The sequence below is a fragment of the Malaclemys terrapin genome, chromosome 10 (genome assembly GCF_027887155.1).
Source record: "Malaclemys terrapin pileata isolate rMalTer1 chromosome 10, rMalTer1.hap1, whole genome shotgun sequence".
NCBI classification, from domain to species: domain Eukaryota; kingdom Metazoa; phylum Chordata; order Testudines; family Emydidae; genus Malaclemys; species Malaclemys terrapin.
Window position 1 is genome coordinate 146,814 of NC_071514.1, and position 27,582 is coordinate 174,395.

At 43.8% G+C, this 27,582-nt stretch overlaps 1 protein-coding gene across 1 annotated transcript in view; it reads right to left on the bottom strand.

The window, feature by feature from the left end:
* Positions 1–27,582, bottom strand: part of IQGAP1 (IQ motif containing GTPase activating protein 1) — a 176,129-nt gene that overhangs the window by 131,245 nt on the left and 17,302 nt on the right. The window lies entirely within an intron of this gene.

A 27,582-nucleotide genomic window follows, 5' to 3' on the forward strand; every position in this document is an offset into this window, starting at 1 on the left:
TTCTTTTCTTCTGGTCACCGTGTACTTTACATTTGCCTAAATATATTAGCCAAACTAAATTACCTCTAGTTTGAATCATCCTCCTGAGCACAGACTCATCTACTAGGTCTCCCTTTGTTGAGCTCCTCTATATGCAATATCACCTAATCCCTCACCAGTTATTAGTTGCTCCATCTCACTGATTCAAGTTCTTTTAGTGCAGTCTCACAGCTGAGACCTCAGATTCTGTGGTCATGTTTGCCTCTTTCCTGTATGTTCTCCCATTCTCTTACATATTTCAGACTTTAATTTAAAGTAAGTGAAGATACAGAATACTAGCTGCTACTGTAAGTATGATCTCATTTTCATTACTAAAGAGTTCCGTGTTCCCATCCAGTATCACAGCTTTCAATCAGCTCTTCCTTTATCTCTTATTTCTTCCTATCTAATTTAATGTCTGTTACTGTAGTACCTGAAGACAACAAAGATTACAGAAAGTAAATAATCTGAACAACTAATGTCCCCACTGAGAAAATAAGTCTGGTTTTACCTCTTTAGGGAAGTTGTCATGGGAAATCTAATGTATTCAGATAGGATTTATAGTTTGCTCTGAAGGAGGTAAGACCTTTGGTCATTTAATATTTGTGGAAGGGATTTCCACAACCATGGTTCATCTTCTAAAAGATCTATTGCCTTTCTCTGGAGCACGTGTCACTGTTAACTTAGTACTTCTAGAGTTCAGACTTTCTGAGGGACACACCTACCTTGGTAAGGTCATGGTGAAACAGAAAAGTGATTTTCAAGATATTTAGGGTGTAGAAGATCAAGATCCAAATCTTAAAATCAGATCTGGTATTGCAACATGAGTAAGGCTAAGATTTAGTCATGGGTATTTTTGGTAAAAGCCATGGACAGGTCACAAGCTGTGCATTTTTATTTATTGCCCGTGACCTGTCCATGGCTTTTACCAAAAATACCCCTCACTAAATCTACTTCTGGGGCACCATTGCTGGGGCAGGCCCTGCTAGAGGGGGGGCCAACTCCAGTGCTGGGGGTTGACTATACCCCGGCCACTGCTCCCGGGGACCGCTCTCCCAACGGCTTCCGGGCACCCCAGGACCACTGCTGCTCAGGTTTTCCCCAGGGCACCCCCAGGACTGCTGTTCAGGCGCTCCCCGGAGCCAGTCACACTGGCCGCTGTTCCAGCAGTCCCTGGAGCCTGCTGCAGCTGGCCGTGGGGCAGCCCGCAGGACCATTGCTCAAATGCTCCTGGGGCCACCCCCGGGACCAACCGCTCCAGCCACTGCTTGTGCGGTCCCTGGAGCCAGCTGCCTGAGCAATGGCCGGTGCAGCTGGCTCTGGGGTGGCCCCCGGGACCACTGCTCGGGAGCTTCCCAGGGCCGCCACCAGGACTACTGTTCAGGTGCAGTGACCAGCTGCACCGGTCAGGTGGCCCCCAGAGCCAGCTGGCCCTGGGGCCAGTTGCTCAGGTAGCCCTGAAATCAGCTGCAACAGCTGCTGCAGAAGTCACAGAGGTCGCTGAAAGTCATGGAATCCGTGACTTCTGCAACCTCCCTGAAAGAATCACAGCCTTTAACATGAGCTACTGTACTGTATTGAGCTCAGATAACTTAAAGACAAGGAAAGTAACACTGAAGTGGGGGAGGGGTCCTGGCCGAAAGAAATCCACCCAGTAAGACTGCTGAAGCTTGTGAGAAAGATCTTTGCTTTGCATTCATTTAGCTTGTTAAGTTGGACATTAATTGCATTTTACCTTTTATTCTCTTGTAACCAATTCTGACTTTATGCCTCATTACTTGTAATTACTTAAAATCTTTCTGTGGTTAATAAATTTGTTTTGTTGTTTTATCTAAACCAGTATGCTTAGGTTGAAGTGATTGGGAAACTCTATTTGAGATAATAGGATTTGTGCGCATCATTTTCTATTCATAAAATGATGGACTTTATATGAGCTTGCATTGTCCAGGAGCGGGTTAGGCAGTATAAGACTCATTCTCACACTGGGTGGAGGCATTCCCAACTAAAAAATATGACTGCGTTGACAAGAGCTAAACAATTCGTGTATAATTTGATCAGTTGGCTTGGGGGAAGGGGGTCAGTGGTTCCTAAGATAATGGAGTCAGACAGTGCTAGAGGATTTGTTGGATCAGTGGTTAAGAGATATGCACACCGCTGGACATCGATCAGACATTTCACATTGCTTATCATCCCGAAGCAGCGGGGCAAGTGGAAAGAATTAATAGAACCATTAAAACTGAATTAGATCAACCTGGCCCCTCAGCGTGCTTATTGGAGTTAGACAATGAGGACAGAGTTAGGTCCATGACAGTCAGCTCAAAGCATACAAAGGTAGGTAAAGAAAGAAGCAAGACATGGTTTCTTCCCTTTTTGTCTTGCAGGTCTGCAACCATGAAATGGTGGAGGCTTACAACATTGTGTCCCCTGATGTGGTGGGCGTGGAGATGGTCCCAAGGTTCAGAGACACTCCAGTCAGTGATCCCCTGGTCCCAAACCACCACAGAAGTATGTCAGACCCCAGCGGTACAATAAGAATAGACAGAAAAATTATCTATTACTTACCATCCAGGGCTAAATGGGATTGATCAGCCTTTCTGGGAAATTTGTCTTGTTCGGACACTGGGGTAGTATCTGGGGCAATTGAGAACTACAAGGGGTGTGTTCAGTTGGTATCTGTGGGCCAAAGTGGACAACTAGAGAAGGGGCTGAATGGTTTGAAAGTTTATGAGTATATAATACATCCCAGGAAAATATTACTATAGAAATATACTGTATAAATAAATATTAGTATATAAATAAGTCAGGGTTTTTTCTAAGGCAAAACAATTGTACTTCAGTAGCTCCAGGATGGTTGGTGGGTGTATATGTAAATAAAGTCCACCTGTTTTTGGTGGCAAAGAACAAAACACACAACACAGTACCTCTACCATAAACCCCCCTGAAAATTACGCTCTTCCTCTATGTCCCATGACCACTCCACGGCCAGAAAATGGTATTTTTATACTCTCCACTCATGAAACAGTGGTAGATGATGTAGGGTGGATATACCTCCCGTTTATTTTGGATTTTATTAAATACAGATTCCCTGGGACCTGCTTAGTCCTATATAAGAAATGGTTTACCAATAATATTAAATCCCAGATCAGATTATGGCAGAGTCCTGTCGGAGGCATACATCAATTGCTTAAAAATACTAGGAAGAAAAGAGATACTTTGGCAACTACATTGGGTGAAGCAGGAGTTGGAGTTTCACTATGCAGTTCTGCAAACACTGAAGGGTCAAATCTTAGAATTAACTTTTTAGCCAATAGTTTTGGAAAAACTATCAGAAAAGGAGGTGGGTTCAGTAGCCTAACACTGTAGCAGGACATGATGACTATTAGAAATATGCACTCCATTGCATAAACTTTTAAATGAATTAATATATCTGTAAATACTGTGAGTCATTGAGTAATAACATTTCTCAAAGGTGCCACAGGACTCTGTTGCTTTTTACAGATCCAGACTAACACGGCTACCCCTCTGATACTTAACATTTCTGAAGAAATTGTTTACAGCATATATGGTATTTAACTTGTTATGCATTTAACAAAAGACAGAAAGTGGGGGGAAAGGTCAAGATTGTTAAACAGCACACTGATCTGGGTCACACTAGTGGAAAAGGAAATGTACTATTGAAAAGAAAATGTGCAATTTCTTTGGACAGAATGTCGTAGGCCTTGGGCACCACATGAAATTAATAATGGGACTTTGCCAATCATGATTGCTATTCCCAGATGGACAGCAAGTCCTATAGAATTAGTATGTGTTACAGTATGGGTATTTTGAGAATCTAACATATAGACAACAGTATCCTAGAGTTAATGTGGCAATAAGGGATGGTGTTGAGATAAACACCACATGTTGTTAAAGAACCAGGCACAGTTAGATGGTTCTGTGAATGCAGCTACCTCAGAAGGAAGTTAGGGCAGATTAATCACCAAGGACCGAGTGAAAGAGGTGATACAGCTCAGTGACACCATGTGTGCACTGGGATGCCACCACTTTTCAGTTGGTACAATACCATATTAGGGGAACCTGGATGGGTTTTGTCTAAAGCTCATCTCTCTGACTCAGATTGGGACCCATGCACGATAATCAAGTGTACGGATTGAGGAGAACATGACAGATGAAGTGATGGACAACAATGAATGGGAATAATTAGTGACTAGTCTCTTTGTACCCATATCTCCCTTGTCTATTAACACAATTGATTTAGAAAAGAGAAACATACAGCAACTCGTGCCTATTACCCAACTGATAGCTGAGCAACAACAAATTGAGGACAGAGCTGTACAGGTTATGGAAACACCTCGGTAGGCCATACCAGCAGAGATGAGCTTGCACCACCTGGTGGGTACTTGAAGTTTAGTCTTCATGGTAGTTCAAATAACAACAACTATTGTGGTCATGGGAATGTGCTGCTGGATAATAAATTTGAAAAAGCAAGCACAGAAAGAAAGATGATGCAAATGAAAAATGCAAACATAGGAGAAAACAAAAGGGTGTGGAACATAGGGCTGGCTTAGCTGACATGGGCAGGTCCAAGTTAAGACAAGACAAGCTCAAAAATGTAATTGCTGAAATAACTAACTATTGTGAACATGTTTAGTAAATAAGGGAGCCAGAAACTAACTAAATTAACTCTTGTGGGTATGTTTATAGTAAACTTGCTTTACGCAATCTGCAAAGCGACTGGTCTTTATATGCAAGAAGTATAGCTAGGAAAGATGCATATACATTATGTGGCACGAATTGGAATCGTAGTAGCACCCTGTACCAAAACCCTCTGTGTCTGCACCTGGCCTGAATGGGCAAAGAGCTGTTACATGCCTAACAAACTAACCTAAGTGATGAGCTGGAGTCAAATTGAGTTTTTTGGATCCCAGAGATTTGGATGACGTGTTATCCCAGAACTGGACACAGTGTACCGGATAAGCTAAGTGGAAAAGGTCTCAGAGGGAATCCCAACACTAACCAGCCATAGGAACCAAAGAAGAGATTACAAAAGCTAGGGATCATATGGAATTTGTAATGATGGATAAAGGCACTAAGATATCGAAGATCAAGGATGGGTCTCCAACTCCCTTTTTCCTTTGGGATTAAGAAATAACAGGAATAAAAGACTTTGCCTATAAACTCTAGGACAGGGGTTCTCAAACTGGGGGTCGGGACCCCTCAGGGGGTTGCAAGGTTATTACATGGGGGGTCGCAAGCTATCCGCCTCCACCCTAAACCCCGATTTATAATGGTGTTAAATATATTAAAAAGTGTTTTTAATTTATAAGCAGGGGGTCGCACTCAGGAGGCTTGCTACGTGAAAGGGGTAACCAGTACAAAAGTTTGAGAACCACTGCTCTAGGGGCCCTTACTCCACTGCTCTCAGCTGTAGGAGGGCACCTACTTCTTGCTTCAACAAACTCGCATCACTAGAGTCCCTGAAGAGAGACACAGAGTGTAAGAAGGGGTTTCAACAGTTTGAAACTGGATGGGATACCAACAATGGCATGAAATTTTATTCCTGCCTGATGTCCAGACTGTGGGGCAGCTGAGGAAGTGGCAGATGGTCACCTCTGCCTCAGGGGCTCTAAAGATCTCTGGTGAGAATAGTATTGTTTTTGTCTATAGAAAGGCTGTTGCTTCCTCTTTAGGACTAGAAGATACAATCCCAAAGATTGCAAGATAGTCCACAAACCTTTCAGGGTATGGAATACCTCATCCATACCAGTTTTAAATAGCTCAGTGTCCTCAAATGAGAGGTCCTCAATGGTAACCTGATCTCCTTCAGGATCCCGGATGCCTGTAGCAAAGAGGACCTCCACACAGCAATGGTAGGGTCATGGTCCTTACTGCCATATCAGACCACATTTAGTGCCACCTGAAGTGCTGTCCTGACCATAAGCTGACCTTCTGACATGAAGGATTTCCATTCCTCCTGGCATTCTTTTGGGAGTTTGTCAAGGAAGTTAGAGAGCTTGTTCCAGATCAAGACATCATATTTTGAGAGTAAAGCCTGGTAACTGACTTATTTTCATCTGAAGTCTTGCTGATGAGTAGATTTTTCTATCAGAGAGACCTAGCTTCTTTGGGTCCTTCTTGTGCGCAGTGGACTTTAGCTGAACTTGTAGTTTGGATTTCTCTTGAACTGCCTGGACCAGAGCAGACACTATTTCTAGAGTGCTGATAGAAATACTCAGATCTCTTAGCCAGCACCTATATCTCCTATCAGCTCTTTTGGAGGCAGCTAGTATCAAGATAGGCATGTGTCATATGGTCTTGCCAAATTCAAGTAGCACTTAATTTATGGGCCATAGCCAGTTTCCCTGTGGTTTAGAGCCAATGAATGTTGAGAAGCTTGTGTTGATCATCCCAGATGATCTCCAGTGTGACAGCCAGCATCTTCACCATTCTCTTCATTAAGTCTTGAAAAACCTTTAGTACATCCAATGAGGTCATAGATGTATGGGGGCGGGTCAATCATCTCATCTGAAGACAAAGATGAGATGGCAGGTGGCACTGCTTGATACTAATTCAGTGGATTGTTCATCCCGCTGTACTCCTCTTCACCTTTCATTAGTTGTGGCTGGGTCAAACGAGGTGCCAGTGCAGGTTCTAACTGTTTCTTAGGTGATGGAGATCTGGCCCTGGATATTATGAAGGACACTGGCTTCCTCAAATTTGAGTTCACAGCCAACGGGAGCACTGTGCTAGTAGGCAAGTGAGGGGGAGGGCACACACTAACAGAGGTGAACCCTATGTGACCCAATGACTTCCTGAGACCTCTCACAGATTCATCCCTAGACGTCCTTCCAGACTCTCACCATGCTACCATGGAGGCAAAGGTGAATGCTCAGGGGAGCACAATGCTTCTCTGAGGATGACAAGAAGGAATAAACCTTCTTGAGGGGAGGGGTGGTCCTGTCAGAAGTACCCTGCCTAGTAAGAGCTGAAGACAGTATCATGGGTGAATGAGAGGCAAAGAATTTGAGAATAACCTCTGAGTCTCTCAGTAAGAGGTGACTCAAGTCCAGGCCTACAGCTAGATCACTAGATAGCAAGAATTTTCTAGTTCCAATATGGTGAACAGTCGGACATCTGGTATTAGCGTCAGACAGTACCGAAGAGGCAGATGCTGCCATAGCTAGGGCGCTTGGTGCTGAGGTTGCGCTGGACAATCAGTGCTAGATGCAGTGAAGTCCTTGCTTAGTCTGGTACAAGGTACCAGAATGGAAGTCAGATTTCAGGCTCTTGGTGAAGGGGCTCAAAGAGAGGATTTGCCTCTTGCCTGGAGTTGGAGAAGGAGACTGGTGCCTGCCCTGGTCTCACGAATGGTGCTCCTTTTGGTCCCTTTCATAAGTCAATGCCAAATGGGGCCTGTGAGAAATGGTATGAGAGCCCAGTATGAAGTCTTAGTTCACCATGTGATTGATGTAACTGATGGAACTTGTCCACAGGCCTGCCAGGGTCCAAGGAGGACTGTATCAATTTTTCAAGGAGGAAGAGCATGAGCCTTGTGTCTCTCACTTCCTGCATATGTTTGGAGAAGGATCAGCATACAGAACAGAATTCTGGGGCATGTTGCACGGAAATCAGCCAGTAGGGCAGCATCGGCTGAAAGTTCAGTTGAGAATTTACTCTTGACTGAACTCTTTACAGAAACTAATAACTGGAAAAAACTTCTTGAGTGCATCCTGAATGTCATCCTTTTTCTTTCTGAGCGGGGATTGGCTTTCTTTGATTCCAGTAAACATATTGGTGATCGTGCAAATGGAAACTTTCTAGGCATAGTTGAGCTCCTCAGCAAATATGACCCACTTTTATCAGAGCATGTTAAATGTGTTCGAGAATCACAGGAGAGTCAAAAGTGAATGCAAGTCCATTATCTCTCCACATGCATACAAAATGAGTTTATTGAGCTATGTGGGTCATTCGTACAAACAATTCTTGATAAGATTCGAAATGCCAAGTATTCTTCAATCATTGTTGATGCCACTCCAGATTGTTCTCACAAGGAACAGACTACTATGGTTATTCGATATGTTAAGATTGTAGACAGCTCAAAATTTTCAACCGAAGAACAGTTTATTTTGTTTGATAATTTCAACGAGAAAAACCGGAAAAGAAATTGCTGCTCAAGTACTAGCAATTTGAGAAGGTTTTAAGTTAGATTTTCAAGTCTGCATTGGTCAAGCCTACGACAATGGCTGGGAAGTACAAAGGTGTACAAGCAGTTCTGCTTGAGCATAATTCAAACTATTTTCTCCAGCTGTGGAAACCACACACTAAATCTTGTAGTTGTTTAATGTGCCTAATCATGCAAGGAGGCAATTACTTACTTCGGAACTGTTTAGCAAATGTACAATCTCTTCACTAGCAGTCTACAAAGGTGGGAAATTCTGAAGCAGTATCTTCCTGTTTCACTGCATGGGATGTCCAAAACTAGATGGTCTGTACCGATTGATGGTGTTCAACCAGTTGCACAGCATTTGAATTCAGCGAGAAAGGCTTTAAATGAGCTTGAATCTCTCAATCTCACTGCACAGGCTCGAACTGAACTTCAGTCTATTCAGAAACACTTGTCCAAATTTGAACACATTCTGATGTCATCTTTGTGGATGACGGTACTTACAATGATCCACCAAACTAATCTGGTAATTGAAGCACGCAATGCTACACTTGATGTTGAGAGGGATAACACTGAAAGTCTTATCAATGACTTTCAACATATTCATGAACAATGGGATGCGATCCTGACTGAGTCCAAATTAGTAGCACAGAATATTGGCATTTCATCTGAGTTCTCCACCAATCGCAACTTACCTACTGAATCCAATGACGAGCAGCATTATAGGGTCAATGTCTTCCTTGTCATCATTGATTCTATTCAATCAGGACTTACATGTCAATTTGAGTCACTGCGACTAATTTGTACCCTTTTGGGGTTTCTTTGGCAGTTCAACAGACTGAGTAATGAAGATCTACCTTCTACAGCTGAACAATTTCAGCAACAGTACACGAAATCTCAAAAGAACTCAGTGATGAGGTCATCTTCCTCAAACGAGTATACTCCACAAATTTTAAATTGGATTGCAAGCCAAAGGAATTGCTTCAATAAATACTCAAACTTGGACTCTATGGGGTGTTTCCTAATATCACAATTGGATTGCGTATTTTTGTCAGTTTGCCTGCATCAGTGGCTTCCAGTGAATGCACCTTCAACGTGTTGAAGCAGGTAAAGAACTATCACCATTCAACTGTTGGACAAGAGCGTTTGAATGGGCTCGCCATGCTTAATATCAACTGTGACGTTGCACGAAAGCTAGATTTTCCCTCAATAATTGTGCATTTGCACAGAAAAAGGCTAGAAAAGCATTTGTTAAATAAAAAATATTCAAATTATGTCTCACTCTTTTTTTGGTGCCTTATTTTGTTTTCATGTGTCGTCATTTTTTATTATGGCTAGGGGCCTCAAAAGCTGGAAGTGGCCCAGGCTTCTCTGGACCTCTGAGAGGGTCTGAGAGCAAGGGATGCAGACACTGCAGGGGTTCCATATCAGAGCCACAGTTGGAAAAAAAGAACCGAGCGTTGGTTGAGGATTCTCCATCCTTTATGCTCTCAGCCAGTAGTTCTCAAACGTGTGGGTCAGGACCACAAAGTGGGTAAAAAAACCATTTTAATGGGGCCACTGGGGCCAGCATTAGACTTGCTGGGACCAGGGACTGAAGCTGAATCCTGAGCACATTCCCCCCCAGGGCAGCGGGACTCAGGCTCCAACCCCCTCCCCCACACCCGCAGCGCTCGGGCTCCAGCCTCCTAACCTGAGGCGGCGGAGCTTGGGCTCCTCCCCATCTCTGGGGTCATGTAGAAATTTTGTTGTCACAAGGGGGTCGCAGTGCAATGAAGTTTGAGAACTGCAGCCTCAGTGCATTTATAGTTGGCAGAAGAAGGCTCTTGTGTTCCTGCATCTCAGTGACAAGTGGAGAGACTATCCCATGCAGCCCATCAAAAAAGCAATAAGCCATGGTGTGTCTTGAAATTAATGAATCTGTAATTCAAGAAGGATGTTGAAAAACTGGAATAGATCAGAGAAGAGCCATGAGAATGATTAAAGGATTAGAAAATATGCTGTAAATTGACAGACTCAAAAAGCTCAATTTATTTAGCTTAACAAAAAAGAGGTAAAGGGGTGACTGGATTACAGTCTGTAAGTATCTGCATGGGGAACAAATATTTCAAAAAGTGGTCACTTCAGTTTAGCAGAGAAAAGTATAACGTGATCCAATGGCCAGAAGTTGAAGCTAGACAAATTCAGACCGCAAATAAGGCATAAACTTAAACAGTGAGGGTAAATAACCATTGGAACAATTTCCCAAGGGTTGTGGTGGATTCTCCGTCACTTACAATTTTTATATCAAGACTGGATGTTTTTCTAAAAGGAAATTACTCTAGGAATTGCTTTGGGGAAGTTCTATGGCCTGTCTTACATAGGAGATCAGGCTAAGTGATCCTAATGATTCCTTCTGTTCTTAGAATCTATGAATCTGTGAATTCCCTATAGACGAGTGGCTGGGCAGAACTGCAAATTCCCACTCTTGGATTCTTGAGATGGGACAAACTTCCATTCACAACTTCTTGAAGGAAGAGCACAATAAGCAGTTCATTATTTAGGTCCCAGGGGATCCAGCAAAGAGAATGTCTAATTTACAATCTCCCCCACCCTCTGCAACTACCATCAAGTAAAAACAAGCTTCAGTGTTGGCTTTCCACTCTTCCCAGTCTGCAACATTCCAGGCAGGCTGCCAAGAAATGAGGAAGCAGCCAAGTGGCACACCTAGTGCAATGACACGCAGCAGTTAGTACACATTTTAACCTTTTCATGCACAAGAAGAGAATCCAAAGCAGGAAAATTCAGTTATTTCTTCTTTAGATTTTTCAATTTTTACCAAATTCCCCAAGTGTGTTATAAAACATACACAAACAAAATCAAACCATGTCTAGCTGACATTTAGAAAAAAAAAAAATAGACCTCTAAAAATAGCCTCCCCAGTGCATCATGTGCCCAGCAAAATAGATAGAAGCCAAACAACTATTTAGATATTTGGTCACCACTTATTCAATACTCAGACAAAGTACAGTCACGTGCAAACAAACAAAAAACACCACACTTTGTGTCTGATGAAGTGGGCATTCACCCACAAAAGCTTATGCTGCAATACTTCTGTTAGTTTTAAAGGTGCCACAGGAACCTCTGTTGCTTTTTACAGATTCAGACTAACACGGCTACCCCTCTGATACTTGCTTCCCATATTATCCCTCTCAAGTCCATTCAAAACATAGCTGCAAGGATCATCTTCCTGCCTTGTCACATCATTACCCCCTCTTTGCCTCCATCCACTGGCTGCTGTTCCTCCTCCATTGCATCAAATACAATCTCTTATCCTTGCATTTATGGTCCTTCCCAGGTTAGCTGAACCCTTTCTATTAGGTCTACTAATTTATCAAGCTGTCACCCTCTACCTTTGCTTGACCATTGACAACAGTCTTGATCATTTGCCTTATTGCTTCTCCCTAAAACATTGCTGCACTTTTCCCCAAGCAGTCCTCTATGCACGGGAAAGATTCAGCAAACAGTAAAATTTGGAGAGCTGCTACTGTATGTTCTTTTAAATTCTTTCTTAAAATCTATCTCTGCTGTGCTGCCTATGAATCTAATCTGTATGGCATTGGTTAGACAAGTGCCAAACTATGACTTCTGCTTTACTGCAAAACTATTTTTTTTTAATTACCTCCAATACCACAACACCCCTCCTCCCCCATCTCATTTGTCTGTTTTGTTCACCTGTTTCATCCTGCCTAGCATGTTGACTGTGAGGTCTTTGGGGCAGAGACTGTTTTTGTTTATACTTTGTCAAACACAGTAGGGCTCTGACCTGTTACTGGGGTTCCTAGGTGCTACTGTAATTGAAACGATTAATAATAATCCTATCAAGTTGCTGCAGAAGACTGCTCTGCCTGGCTGAGGGAGAGGAAGGGCATTCCCTATTTTTCTGCATACGTGGGTGCACTTAAATTTCTAGTGGCTTGGGAGATCACTAGTTCAATTAGTATTACTCATGTTAAAGTATAAGGAATCTCTCTCCAACTAGTAGAATCTCTCAAAGCTGAAGGCATTGTTTAAATAAACTGTGGGAGAACACCTGTTCATTCCAGAAGTGATTGTTCTGTGTGGCCACATTGAGATTGTTTTGCCTGTGAACATCTTTGTGACATAAGCTAGTAGGGGCAAAACATTGAAGCAGATTTGGATCATATCAATTGTATGTATCCTGTGTCTGAAGTGGGAACTACATCCACTTACTGTTAAATTAGTGCCGTGTCCTTTGCTTGGGACTATACATTCAAGCCATATGGAAATTGTAACTACTGAAGAATATTGAGCGGTGTTTCATGCACATGTTACACCTACGCTTTATGTTCTTTTAGCTACCAGTTGATTTCTGAGTGAAGTTAAGGTATTGGACCTGATCTATAAGGTTATAAATGGCTAGGGTATTTGTTACCTGAGAGACCTTCTCCACTGTGGCTATTGTGGTCATCTGAGCTTCCCAAGCTGATAATATTCTAGCTTCAATGGACTGGGCTGGCAACAGTGCAGTCTCAGCCACCCTATTTGTTCGCCTGCAACCTAGATTTTGGAAGGCTCTGGAAGATGCATTTGCTCTTCCAGGCTTTGTTTTGTTTATGGAGGAATGGGTTGATTGGCTAGTTGGATGATGGCCTGGAGGGGTCAGGAAGGGATTCCTCCCCCACCTCCCAATGTATTCTGTTTGAATTTTTTTGTGTTTGGTTTTGTTTTGTTTTATTACCTCCTTCCTCTGAAGCATCAGGCATGGCCACAGCTGGAGATGGGACATTGGACAGGGAGGGCCAGGGCTCTTAGGTGGCACCAAGAAGTCTGTCTCTCAAATGTTTGGTTGGCTGGTTCTTGCTCACATGCTCAAGGTCTAACTTATCACCACATATGGGGTTGGGAAGGAATTTCCTCTCAGGTCAGATTGGTAGTGACCTTGAGGGGGGTTTTGCCTTCCTCTGACACGTGTGGATCACTTGCCAGGATTATCTGGGTGTTTCTCACCTAATTATTTCCCTGCTGTTGCAGGGGCCTCCAGCATTGGTGCACCTCGGTCCCTTCTATTCTCTGCCTGTGGCATGTAATAATCTAGCCCAGGGGTTCTCACATTTTTCCTAAATTTCCTAATTAACTTTAGGGAAAACAAATTAATATGCACATATACATGTCCAAATCATTATAATTTATTTATGTAAGGTTTTTTTTTTTTTTTTTGGCAGACTCAATAATAAAAATGTACAGTTGTCTCTATTCTTTACTGGATCTAAACAGAATAGAGACATAAATAATCTGATTTGCACGTTCTTGTCTTTTTTGTTGTTGTTTCTTTTGCTTTCTTGGTTGCTTTTGTGTCTCCCGAAGGGGGCAGGGCCCAACCCCTGCTGATGGCCCTTGAGGAGGCACTGATGCTTTGCGCCCCCTCCTACCGCAAAACACAGACGAGGAGGCTGTGGCTACAAGAAAAGCCGCCGGTGGCCATGTCTGAGAAACACTGGTCTAGTTTCCTGTGGACTGTAACATTTAGTCTAATTTCAGTTTAGTGTATGGGTGCTGGTACGATATCACCAGATCATCTCCAGTATATCTTCTGGCCTTAACTCTATGATCTATGGAATTCATTTTGTAATCTGGAGGAATTTTACTATTTATTTACTTAGGAAGTATTAAGAGGTTTACAAATCCTTTGTATGTAAATATCAGAAACAAAACAATAATTACCACAGCAAGCTTTTGTTTAAAGGAGATATACAGTAATATAGTCACCAGATCACTTTAACCGAATGTTGACATATTACAGAGTGAGCATCATTACAATACGTCATGTCATTTCTAATGATTTTATTAAATTGAGTGAAATCTCTGATTGCACATATTAAACAGACCAGGTATGTCTACTGAATATTAATATTCCAAAAAATTGGACAGGTGCAAAAAGTCTGTCCCTCACAAACCTCCAGCTCTGGTTCACTGTTTCTCCACCCCTGTTCTCATGCTGCTGGTTGCCTCTGGAGAAAGTCTGTGCATGGTAATGCAGATGTCCTCCATTACAAATCTGTTCACTCTTCCTTCAGCACTGCCATATACAATTGTTCACATCAATTACCTTGAGCTCCTTTCCTCCAATTCTGCCCTGGATCCCTTTTAGTCCAGCTTCCACCCTTTCTACTCCACTCAAACACACCCATTGAAGTCTCTAACAATCTCATTCTGGCCATATCTCAGGGCCTCTTCTCCATCCTCATCCTTCTCAACCTTTCTTCTGCCTTAAACATGGTCAATAATACTTTCCTTCTCAAAATACTGTTCTCCTTCAGCTTTAAAACTCAGCACTGGACCGCCTTCTGCCTTTCTGGTCATTTCTTCAGCATCTGTCAATGGATTCTCCTCTTTCCCTTTACCATGTTCTGTAAGGGTCCCACAGAGCTTTGTCTTCAGTCCACTCTTCTCTTTCTCTCTTTCTACACCTTTTCTTTGATCTAGATCTGTTTGCATAGTTTCACCTACCATCTTTGAAGTATTGACTCTTAAAGCTATCCTCTCCACTACTGAACTGCCTCCCTCAATCCAATCCCACATCTGTTCCTGGAAGCCTCTCTATCACTTTCAAATTTAGTATGGTCAAGAGCAAGCCTCACATCTTCCCTCCAAAACTTTCCCACTCCCCGCATTTTCTATCATTGTTGACAACATCAACATTATCTCTCTCCTCCACACTGCACATCCAGGTCATGTCTAAATTCTGATACTGCTTCCTTCACAATATCTTTAAGATATGACATTTGCTATCTGTCCAGTCACCTAAAATTCTCATATAGGACCTCACCATCTTGTCTTGATTACTATTAACCTCCTCTTCCTTGGCCTCTCCAAGATACAAGTTACTCCTTGCCCCTCTTCAATTCACCTTCAAGGCCATGAAAAACTTAGCTTAGCCAGCCTTTTCTTCTATCACATTATTTTCTCACCTCTCTGCTCCAACAATGATGTCCTCCTCAATATCCTGTTTATCTGCTTTTCCCCACAATTAGCTCTATGCTACCACTATGCACAGAATGCCATCCCCAGGTTGAACACAAATATAGAATCACAGACTCATAAAAGATTAGGGTTGGAAGAGACCTCAGGAGGTCATCTAGTCCAACCCACTGCTCAAAGCAGGACCAACACCAACTAAATCATCCCAGCCAGTGCTTTGTCAAGCCGGGCCTTAAAAACCCCTAAGGATGGAGATTCCATCACCTCCGTAGGTAACCCATCCCAGTGTTTCACCACCCTCCTAGTGAGATAGTGTTTCCTAATATCCAGCCTAGACCTCCCCCATTGCAACTTGAGACCATTGCCCCTTGTTCTGTCATCTGCCACCACTGAGAACAGCCAAGCTCCATCCCCTTTGGAACCCCCCTTCAGGTAATTGAAGGCTTCTATTAAATACCCCCTTGCTCTTCTCTTCTGCAGACTAAACAAAGCCCAATTCCCTTAGCCTCTCCTCATAAGTCACGTGCCCCAGCCCCCTGATCATTTTCATTGCCCTCCGTTGGACTCTCTCCAGTTTGTCCACATTCTTTCTGTAGTGGGGGACCCAAAACTGGATGCAATACTCCAGACATGGCCTCACCAATGCTGAATAGAGGGGAATAATTACTTCCCTAGATCTGCTGGCAATACTCCAAATATACATTATTTAAATCAGATTTTGTAATTTACATGTTAGTTCTTTACTTTCTTTCTATTTTACAGTCTTCAACTGATGAAGTGGATGGTTTGCTCTTGTTTCTTTAATTAATTTCCTGTTAGTAGAATTTCAGATTTTGCAGATTTTTCCTGCTAAATTTCACATTTAAAGTGCTCATCTATGCTAGAAAACAAGTCCAGAGCCTCATTAACATCCTAACTATAAGAACATACACCAAAACACAAAACTGCAGATAGGCCAGGCTACATTTGTAACCAACACCACCTTCCCATAGACTGAATGTCTACAAGTCAAAAAACCTGAAATACTTCTATCGGGATTTCCAATTTGATGCTGATGGGGCTTGTGCTCCTAAGTCACTTTAGGAGCTTTTGAAAATCCCACCCTTAGGTATCTAAATATAGGCTTTGACAATTTTGCCCTGTGTTTATATACACCTCTACCCCGATATAACGCTGTCCTCGGGAGCCAAAAAATCTTACTGCGTTATAGGTGGAACCACATTATATCGAACTTGCTTTGATCCGCCGGAGTGCGCAGCCTCCCCCCCCCCGAGCGCTGCTTTACCGCGTTATATCCCAATTCATGTTATATCGGGCCGCGTTATATCGGGGTAGAGGTGTATATGTTAACACTGAAGAAATTGTTTTGAAATGTTTTTCATAAAAACACAATTTTAGACCTTGATGCTACAAACACTTACGCATATGCTTAACTTTAATACCTAGTTTTTACAAAGTGCTTTTCATCAACAGATCTCAAAGAGCTTTACAAAGGAGGCCAGTATCGTTAACCCCATTTAAGCACGAGTAGTTCCAATGAAGTCAAGGTCCAGGGGATTATTCATGTAAGTAAAGTTGTATACCTGCTTAAATATGTGCAGGATCACGGCCTTAATTTTCAATATTTTGTTTTATGTCTATAGCAGTTTTGTAAAATTCAAATGAGTGACGTTCTAAAACAGGCATTATAATTTAATTTAAAATTTAACAGAGTTGCAATAGCACAAATTTTTAATTAGTTTTACAAAGCCCCAACATGATTTAAATCATTTTAACTGTTTGAAATTATTTAAAATTACCTTGATTTAAAATCACTTCTCCCAGAAGTTATGGGCTCAATGCATAAATCACTTGGTGAAAGTTTGTTGACTGTTTTATACAGAAAGTCAGGTTGGATGATCATAATGGTTTCTTCCAGTCTTAAAATCTATGAAAAATAACAAGCCCAGACTCCCTTTCTAGCTGCTGAAACTCACCTACTTCTCCAGAATCTAATGGTCTCTGTAAAGCCTTTATTTAGAATGTAAAATTGAGACAGTGGGGGTTGGTAAGTAGGGACAGAGAAGAGTTTCCCTTTTCCTCTTCTAGTAATCTGGAGGGAAGACAAAAGGCAGGAGAATGAGGTTTCCCATACACACAGCTAAGAAGTGTGTTTTGGGATCGGAGAGCTCCAAACAAACCTGAACCTACTACCAAAGCTGAAACCAAAGACAGGCATCTCCTAAAGGAGTCAAAGACAGCACCCTGGTGAGGAAATGAGAAAATGGTGAAAATCTTTGCTTCAAAATGACTTCCTGTCAATAGGAAACTTATTCTAGCTTTCTCCTGCTGCACGGCTTTGCACAGCATCTGAAACACACAGCTGCAGCAACAGAAACTCTAGTGAGAATCTGGCACAAATTCATTTGCAGGAGAAAATCTCCCAAGCTGAACTTCAGTGACCACAATTAAACTGTCAACTAGAAGCCAAAACTGATCCAGGAGTAACCAATAACCAGCAACTCAATTCACACTAAAAATGACAAGCCATGCAGGAGTGAGACTCTCTGAATAACCACACATTCAACCCAACAAAATACCAAGAGATGGAAAGCAGTTTCTTCTCTATCTTTGAAAAACTGGCTTTCCCTGCTTCTCCACCAGGTCTGCCCATGCTAGGGGCAATATCCTAGTTAAATTTATATCAATGGACTTCCCCCAATCTCATCTAGGGTCCAGCACCAAGAACCAGCTCCAAAATCCAGTATTTCGAACATTATTGGATATTTATAGATTCAAAGGCCAGAAAGGACCATTGTAATCATCTAGTCTTAACTCCTGTATAGAGGTATATAAGCCACAGAACTTACCCAAAATAATTCCTAGGGCATATTCATTTTGGTCCTGCAGAGTGCAGTGCCAGGCTACCACAAGCAAATTGAGGAACACCAGCCAGTATAGTCCTGGCAATAGCTGTCTAATACCAGGCAATCAAGTTCATCCATCTTAGTATTTAGACTTCTAGCATATGTATACAAGCACTTATAAAATCTTTCAATATTTAGGTGTCTGCCTTCATGTGATGTAATTCAATGGGACTCTTCTTCACTTGACTGTTTCTTTTCAGCTCTGACCTGTACTTTATCAACTTCTATCCTCTCTCATCTTTACTAAGGTTAGGTCTACACTACCCGCCTAAATCGGCGGGTAGAAATCGATCTCTCGGGGATCGATTTATCACGTCTCGTCGGGACGCGACAATCAATCTCCGAATCGACGCTCTTACTCCACCAGGGAGGTGGGAGTAAGTGCCGTCGACAGGGAGCCGCGGAGGTCGATTTTGCCGCCGTCCTCACAGCGGGGTAAGTCGGCTCCGATAGGTCGCATTCAACTACGCTATTCCCATAGCTGAATTTGCGTATCTTAAATCGACCCCCCCCCCGTAGTGAAGACCTGCCCTAAGATATAGAGCAGTGGTTCTCAAACTTTTGTACTGGTGACCCTTTCACATAGCAACCCTCTGAGTGTGCCCCCAATTATCATTTCAAAACACTTTTTTATATATTTAACACCATTATAAATGCTTGAGGTAAAGTGGGGTTTGAGGTGGAGGCTGACGCTCACAACCCCTCATGTAATAACCTCGTGACCCCCTGAGGGGTCTTGACCCCCAGTTTGAGAACCCCTGATATAGAGCATCCCCTTTAATAAATCCTCCCTTAAGGGATGTCTCTATCTGAACCATGTGCTCCTCCACACCTGTCGGCTCTCCCCAGCCTTTAGTTTAAAGGCTCCTCTACAACCGTTTTAATTGTACATGCCAGAAATCTGGTTCCATTTCAATTTAGGTGGAACCCATCCTTCCCGTATAAGTTGCTCCTTTCCCAAAAAGTTCCCCAGTTCCTAATAAACCTAAATCCTTCCTCCCAACACCATTGTCTCATCCATGCATTAAGATCCTAGAATTCTGCCTAACTGGCAGGGAGCATGTGAAACTGGAAGACTTTCAGAGAATGCTACCATGGAGGTCCTGGACTTTAAATCTCTCATCTTGCAGCCTAAATTTGGCTTGCAGGACCTCTGTTCTACTTTCTCTACATCACTGGTACCTATGTATATCACAACCATCTACTTCTTTTGGAAGTACTACCTCATCCCTATGGGATGGGTCCCAGAACCATGTAGAAAGCAGTAAAGGCACACCCTCCTGCGGATCTGAACGGTCAGTGCTAAATTCTATAATATGCCATAGTCCCAACTGTCTTTATTTCACTTGGCATGGGACTCACAGTAGATGCACACATCTGATCTGAAGAAGCAATTCTCAACAGAAAACTGCCTGCCCTGTATCCATACTTGCTAAAGCAGGGGTCGGCAACCTATGGCACGCGTGCCAAAGATGGCACGCTGCTTGCTGCCGGAGTTCAGCGGCGTGCCATTAAAAATCCTGCCCAGCCCGGCCTGGCCTGCTTTTCTGCGCCCTCTGCCCTCGCCCCCTGCCCCCTCCCGCAGGGGCAGGGGGCAGAAGCTTGGTCCTGCCGGCTCCCAGGCCTCTTCCCGCAGTGTGCTGGGTTCCTGCCCCTCCTCCTCCTCTCCATCCCTCCCTCCCTGCTGATCAGCTGATGGCTTTTGCGAGGGAGGGGCTGGGGGAGGAGTGGAGTTAGCATGCTCACTGCTCCCAGCGGAGGCAGAGAAGAAGCGGGGGCAGGGCCTTGGGGAAGGGGGGTGGTGGACTAGGGGCATATCCCCTCCAGAACCCTGCCATGAGCACCCCACGACCCCAGCCCACACCCCCAACCCTCTGCCCGACCCCCCCTCACATACACCCAGCCCTCTGCCCTGACCCCCCCCCCACACACACACACCCAGCCCTCTGCCCTGACCCCCCTCACATACACCCAGCCCTCTGCCCTGAGCCCTGCAGCCCTGCACACCCCCAGGCCCATGCACTGAGCCCCACACACACTCCAGGCCCCTGCCCTGAGCCCTGTACCCCCCCACACACACACACCCCAGCCCTCTGCTTGACTCCTTCACACACACCCCATGACCCCAGCCCTGACTCTGGCCCCCCCACACATACCCAGGCCCCCCACACCCCATGCCCTGACACCTGCACCCGCCTCACAAGCCCCCAGCCCTCTGCCCTGACTCTTCCACCCCCCCCACATATCCAGCTCCCCCACACCCCATGCACCCCCCACATCCCCACCTCCACCTTGAGCACCAAACGGGAGCTCCTGCACCCCTCGCACCAAATGGGAGCTGCCCAGGTAAGCGCTCCACACCTAAACCTCCTGCCCCAACCCTGAGCCCCCTCCCTCATTCTAGCTCTGGCCAGAGCCTACACCCCAACCCCCAGCTTGCTCCTTCACCCCCAGCCCTGTGCTCAGTGCACTCCCACCCTCGGCTCAGTGCAGAGAGAGAGAGAGAGGAAGAGAATGGGGGGAGGGATAGCTCAGTGGTTTGAGCATTGGCCTGCTAAACCCAGGGTTGTGAGTTCAATCCTTGAGGGGACCACTTGGGGATCTGGGGCAAAATCAGTACTTGGTCCTGCTAGTGAAGGCAGGGGGCTGGACTCGATGACCTTTCAAGGTCCCTTCCAGTTCTAGGAGATGGGATATCTCCATTAATTTAATTTAATTTAATTTAATGGGCCAGAACCAGGGAGAAGATAGGTACCCACTGTATGTGGGCAGGGCCGGGACCCCAGACCGGCAGCGGGCTGAGCGGGCCAGCAGCGTAAGATCAACATTTTAATTTAATTTTAAATGAAGCTTCTTAAACATTTTGAAAACCTTGATTATTTTACAATACAACAATAGTTTAGTTATATAATATATAGACTTATAGAGAGAGACCTTCTAAAAAACATTAAAATGTATTACCGGCACGTGAAACCTTAAATTAAAGTGAATAAATGAAGACTCGGCACACCGCTTTTGAAAGGTTGCCAACCCCTGTGCTAAAGCATGATCAGACAGCAGCATAGGAATCCTAGGGGAGATTCCAGGACCCAAACTTTTTGTTGTTGTTTTAACATAAATACAGCTCTCACAGCATAGGTCTAAACTACTGCACCAAACAAAATACTGAGATACCAGCTCAGAAGATGCGAAAAAGAAGACAGAATGGGAAGGCACTTGAGAGTCTCAGCAAAAATCTTTGGACAGGAGAGAGGAAGAGAGCTACTGTCTCAGATAAGTAGACAGAATTGTTGTGGAGTTCTGATATAAGCAGAACCTGTTGGCTTCACAATTAACTAAGAAGAAAACAATGTACAAAGCAGAAAACTCCTGAAAGGGTCTCATTTCCTGCCACATGGACTTCTATAATTCATAGATTGAGGCCAAGAGGGACTGTTATGATCATCTAGTCTGACCTCCTGTATAACACTGGCCACAGATTTCACCCAGTGATTCAGGCATCTACCCTTACAACTAATCGTCGAACTAAAGTATGCCTCCATATCCTCAGAGCCAACTTCACTTTCTCCTTTAAAAATATTTATTAAATGCCTTCTTTGTAGTCCCACTGCCTGTGCCAACAGTTGGTGAATATGAATTTGACTGCTTTCCCTCCCTAGCATCAACTCTACCATGTGTGCTGTGTATGCCAAAAATGCCACCTCAGAGGCAAGGAGAAATTTTCAAACAAATTCTAAGCCCATAATTCTTGGAAATAGAATTATTATACATTCAACACCTTCTAAACAAAAGCATCTTATTGTAACAGCTAATTGCCTTAATCTCTGACCATTAGAAAGAGGCAGAATTGGCTCAACTGGTTACTCAGAGAGCACGGTGGAACAAGTAGAGCACAATTAGCATATCATCGCTCAGCACCATAGTTACGTTTATCATACAAAGAAGTACCACAAAAAGCTTAACAGAGCCTGAAAGTCAAGAATCAATATGACAAATCTGACAGACCTGGACAAAGTTTACTACTCAGTGTGTATAGTTCCTCTCCCTTTTCATTGAGTACCATGTTCCTCCACATGCCCCATCCACACCACCATAAAAAAAAAAAAAAAAAAAAAACGAAAACAAAACAAATGCTACTCTAAATTTAATTCAGTGCAAGCAGCTGCTGCTCCTCAGGTCCCATTCTGCTTTTCATTACTATTTCCAATGAGTCATAAGGAAAGTATTCAGAACGAGGAAAAGATGGTGGTAGTCTATTCCAATCCTCCCCCATCCTTCACCCACTGCTTAGAAAATACAGCTCTATATGAACATTCCAAGATATTTCCAGTCCAAACAGTCACTCCCAGCCAATTGCATGAGGTCACCAGTGAAATAAAAAAGGAAGCTGGGGAGAAACATCTGCAGAAGTCCGAACAGGAGCTGACACAAAGCTCCAGCTGAGCTGATGGGAATTAGACAATACCTCATTCAGCCTACAACTGATGGTAACAGAAAACAGAATCCTGCTCACTCAGCAGAACCGGTAAGCCTCACTATCAGGACATCTTCATATTGACCTAGAAGGACCATTCTTGCTAAGAGTCAGAAAGGAATTCTGTCTTCCTATTCACCCAAACACTGGCTTCTAGATTTTCCTCAACTGTTTACATGCATGACATTAGGGCTCTTTGTATATAAAAATAATCCTACAAACATGTAGGACAACCCTATAACAGCTGGAAATTTCCACTACATGCATCTGACGAAGTGGGTATTCACCCACAAAAGCTTATGCTCCAATACGTCTGTTAGTCTACAAGGTGCCACAGGACTCTTTTGTCGCTTTTTACAGATCCAGACTAACATGGCTACCCCTCTGATATCTGTAACAACTGCCTATTCATGTCACATTCACCATTATTGCCAACTCAGGCTAACGTGTAGTCAAGATAAGTACTATGTGTGGGGAAAATGGAGTTTAGGGTTAGAAATCAGAAACAGGAATTATCAGATGTCTAAAGGTTCTGGACTTTTAAAAATTTAGATAATGGAACAGGAAAGCCAATGACATGAATAGTCCTAAAATTAACCAGTCTTTAGTTGCAAAAAACTCAGAATGTCTTCCATCAATAACCCTGCTCACCACAAACGCTCCGAAATCTCGGGTCACTCTATATCACAGATTCACAGGGTCTGGTTTATGCCCATTCTGTAACCAATCTCTTGGGAATGAGCCCTTCAATGTGCCAAACCCCAAGGGTCTGCACAGTTCCACAGCTAACTGATAGGTCTCAAAACTTAATTGTAAACGGGGAATCATCATGAAGTGGGTGTGTTTCTAGTGGGGTCCTGCAAGAATCAGCTCTTGGCCCTATGCTATTTAACATTTTTATCAATGTCCTGGAAGAAAACATGAAATCAGCACTGAAAGTTTGCAGAAGACACAAAAATTGGGTGAGTGGTAAATAATGAAGAGGACAGGTCACTAATTCAGAATTATTTGGATTGCTTGGTAAACTGAGTGCAAGGAAAAAAATATGTGTTTTAATAGATCTAAATTTAAAGGTATACATTTAGGAACAAAGGATGTAGGCCATACTTACAGGATGGTGGACCCAACCTTGGGAAGTAGAGACTCTGAAAAAGATATGGCAGACGTAGAGTAACCGTTCCCAAGTGGGGTCGCTCAATCAGCAGATGGGGTTGTAGCAATCCTGAGTATGCAGAGGACACTATTTTACAAAATGGCAATCTCTGCACAATGTGAACTCACATGCGAGTAACCCCACATGGACGACTCTATTTTGTTCTACAAAATGGCACTGTTCAGGCAGCATGACCTCACACGCCATGTATGTGCAAGGTCACTCTATGCAGAGGATGCTATTTTGTAAAGTAAAATAGCGTCCTCTATGTGGGGTGACTTTGCACATAAAGTGCATGCAAGGTCACCCCATGTGGAGGATACCATTTTTAAATGGTGTCCCCCGTGCTGTCTGGGAATGCAGAAAGCAGTACGTGTGAAAATGGAGTCATGCAGGGAAAACTTTTGGGAACTGCCATCGTAGTGGATAATCAGCTGAACATGCGCTGCCAATATGATGTTGTGCCCAAAAGACCTTGTGCAATCCTGGGATGTATAAACAGGGGAATCTCGAGTAGGAGCATAGAAGTAGTTTGACTTCTATGTTTGGGGTGCAGCTCCAGTCAGGCCAATGGGGCCACGCATGCGGGGGCAAATTTCATACCTGTCCAAGGTTTGCATTTTGGGGCAGGCAACACCCCCACCCCATCTGTCTCCCAAATGACACTGTCACTGGGTAGGTAACACTCCGTCCCATGTGCTGGGTCACGTATGGTGAGAAGAAGGGGAAAAAAATGTATAGCAGCCAGTTAGGTCCTGTGTTCATGATCCTGACTATAAAACGTGGCACTATGGCCTGGGGGCCGGAGTCAATAAAGCAGCCCTTCCTCTCAGGGCAGCGTTGCCTAATGGCCGGAGGCAGTAAAGGGTCCCTTCCGCTCACAGCAGCGCAGCCTAATGGCCAGAGTCATTAAGGGTGCCCACTTCTGGGGTACCGTGTGGTCTATTGGCTTGTTGGGGAAGTGGTGCACCACCTAGGGTATGTGGTACCCAGCCTAGGGGGACTCAGGCCCTCCCTGCTCCTCTGAGTCCCAGCCCAGAGCCCTGGTGGTGGTAGGGGTCCTCCTGAAACACACTGACTGGTTCCCCAATTCACTCACTGGAGAAAAGTCTAAGTCCTCTGGGCTGCTTCCTAGCCTCTCTCCCTCGGCAATGCTCCAGAGTTCCCACGGGTCTCTGGGGTCTTCAAGTGGTGTAGTTCCTGCCGGTGTGGTCTCTTCTCTGGGCTTGTCAGGTAGCCTGGAGTCCATCTGGTGCTCTGTGTGCCAGAGCTCTGTAGTCGGCGCCTGTAGCAGCTCCCTAGAGAGAGCCTGCCATCTGCATTCTCCCCCTTCAGTAGCCTGCCCAGACTGATTTTGGCTGCTTCCTTTTATACTCTGCCTCCAGGCTGAACATGCCCAGCAGAGTCGGAGGGGCAAGGTTTCCTCAGCCTGCAAAGCACAGTTAACCCTTTCGGGGCTGGTGCAGGGTAGGTACACCTCATCACAAATGCCCATGAGTAGGAGTAGAGAGGTTATTTTACCTCTGTATTTGGCACTGGTGTGATTGCTGCTGGAATATGGTGTCCAGTTCTGCTGCCCAGAATTCAAGAAAGATGTTGATAAATTAGAGCGGGTTCAAAGAAGAGCCATGAGAACGATTAAAGGATTAGAAAACTTTCTGTATAGATAGACTCTAAGAGCTTAACCTATGTAGCTTAACAAAGAGAACATTAAGGAGTGACTTGATGACAGTCTATAAGTACCTAAATGAAGAAATATTTAATAATGAGCTCTTCAGTCTAGCAGAGAAAAGTACAACATGATCCAATAGCTGGAAATGCAAGCTAAATAAATTCAGACTGGGAATAAGGCATAATTTCTTTAACGGAGAGAGTATTTAACTATTGGAAAAATTTACCAGAGGTTGTGGAGGATTCTCCATCACTGACCATTTTAAAATCAAGATTGCATGTTTTTCTAAAAGCTGTGCTCTAGAAATTATTTTGGGGCAGTTCTATGGCCTGTGCTATACAACAGGTCAGACTACATGGTCACAATGGTCCCTTCTAGCCTTAGAATGTATGAAACTGGGCCTTTGCTCTAGTGATCCCTGATCCATGGCAACCTGCAGCGAATCCAGCAAAGCCAGATTCCTGTGGGAGACTTATACTGTACCCCTTCAGGGCACAATGCTCTCATTAAGTATTTGAAGTGACACCAGGAAGCCTTTTCAAAACCAAGGTAACAATTTATTAGTCACCTGGCATACAGAATCTGAAAGTCCTTCGGTCAGTTTAACGGAGCAAAGATAGAGGCCTGGTCTAGAAATTTATGTTGGTTTAATTATATTGTTCGGGGGTGTGAAAAATCCACACCCAAGAGGCATTGTTAAGCCGACCTAACTCCCGATGTAGACAGAACTAGGTTGATGGAAGAATTCTTCCTTTGACCTAGCTACCACATTTCAGGAGAGTGGATTACCTACTCTGATAGGAGAAACCCTTCTGTCGGTGTAGGCAGTGTCTACACTGAAGCACTACAGCCGCATAGCTATGCCAGTGTAGCTTTTTAAGTGTAAACATAAACTAAGGTCTTGGCTACATTGGCAAGTTTCTGTGCAGTAAAGCAACTTTCTGCATTGTAACTCCTAAGGTATACACACTGCCAAGCCACTTGGTGCGCAGAAATTGCGCAGTTGCAGCACTATAAAAAAAACCACTACACACCCTGAGAGGCGTACAGCTTTCTGTGCCGAGGCTACAGTGCTGCGGTGCCAGTGTAGACACTGTGGTCGATTACAGCACTGAGATTGGCCTCCAGGAGGTGTCCCACAATGCCTGTTCTCGCCTCTCTGGTCATCGGTTTGAACTCTACTGCCCTGCCCTCAGGTGACCAACCGTCCAAATAGACTGGCTGTCACCTGAACTCCAGCTGGAGATAATCCTCAAAGAGGGGAGAATGGTATAAGAATATAGGACACACACAACACAATACACGTCTCTCTTCCCATCTTTACTCACAGCAGCTACAATACTTGAAAGACAAAAGAAGCATCATTGAACGGGGAGGAGGAGGTAGGGGGGTTCTGGCTAGGAGGCTTTTCAGCCTGTATGGACTACTGTAAACTTATGGTGAGAAAAACGTTTTGGTTTTTAACTTCACTTAGCTTGTTAAGTAAAGTATTAGCTTGTATTTTATCCTTTTATTTTCTTTGTAATCAATTCTGACTTTTATGCCTCATCACTTGTAATCACTTCAAATCTATCTTTCTGTAGTTAATAACCTTGTTTTATTGTTTTATCTAAACCCACGTGTGTTCGGATTGAAGAGTTTGGTAATCTTCACTTGAGATAACCAGGTCTGTGCATATTATTTTCCTTTGATGAAATGACAGACTTTCTATGAGCTTCTATTTGTCAGTAGAGTGCTGAGCAGTACAAGACACATGTTTCTGGGAGACAAGGCTGGGAATTTGCTGGTGTCACTCTGCAATACAATTCATGAGTGGCTGGCAGAGCATTCATGTAACATAGCTGGAAGTGATTTTGCATGCTAGAGGCTGAGAGAGAACAGGCCAGGAGTGAATGTTTCTACAGCAAACAGTGCAAAGGCACTCCAGTTTGGAGAATTGAGGGGACACAGCTATTCAACAATCCAGATTTTACCTCTGGAGAATGTCACAGATGGACCGGATAGAGGAAGAGATTCTGGATCCAGCAAGGCAAAGGCATCCTGATGTGCAGTCATGGCTCCAGATCTCCCTGGCATAAGAAGCACTTCCTCTTTCCCAGGCATTACCACCAGTGCTGAAGTCTTTCCTGATACAGGACAGTCCCACACCTTATGGGGTGCCAGAGATGGTAGTTCTGACAGTTTGTTGCCTAGAACCACTGAATCCGATTGTTT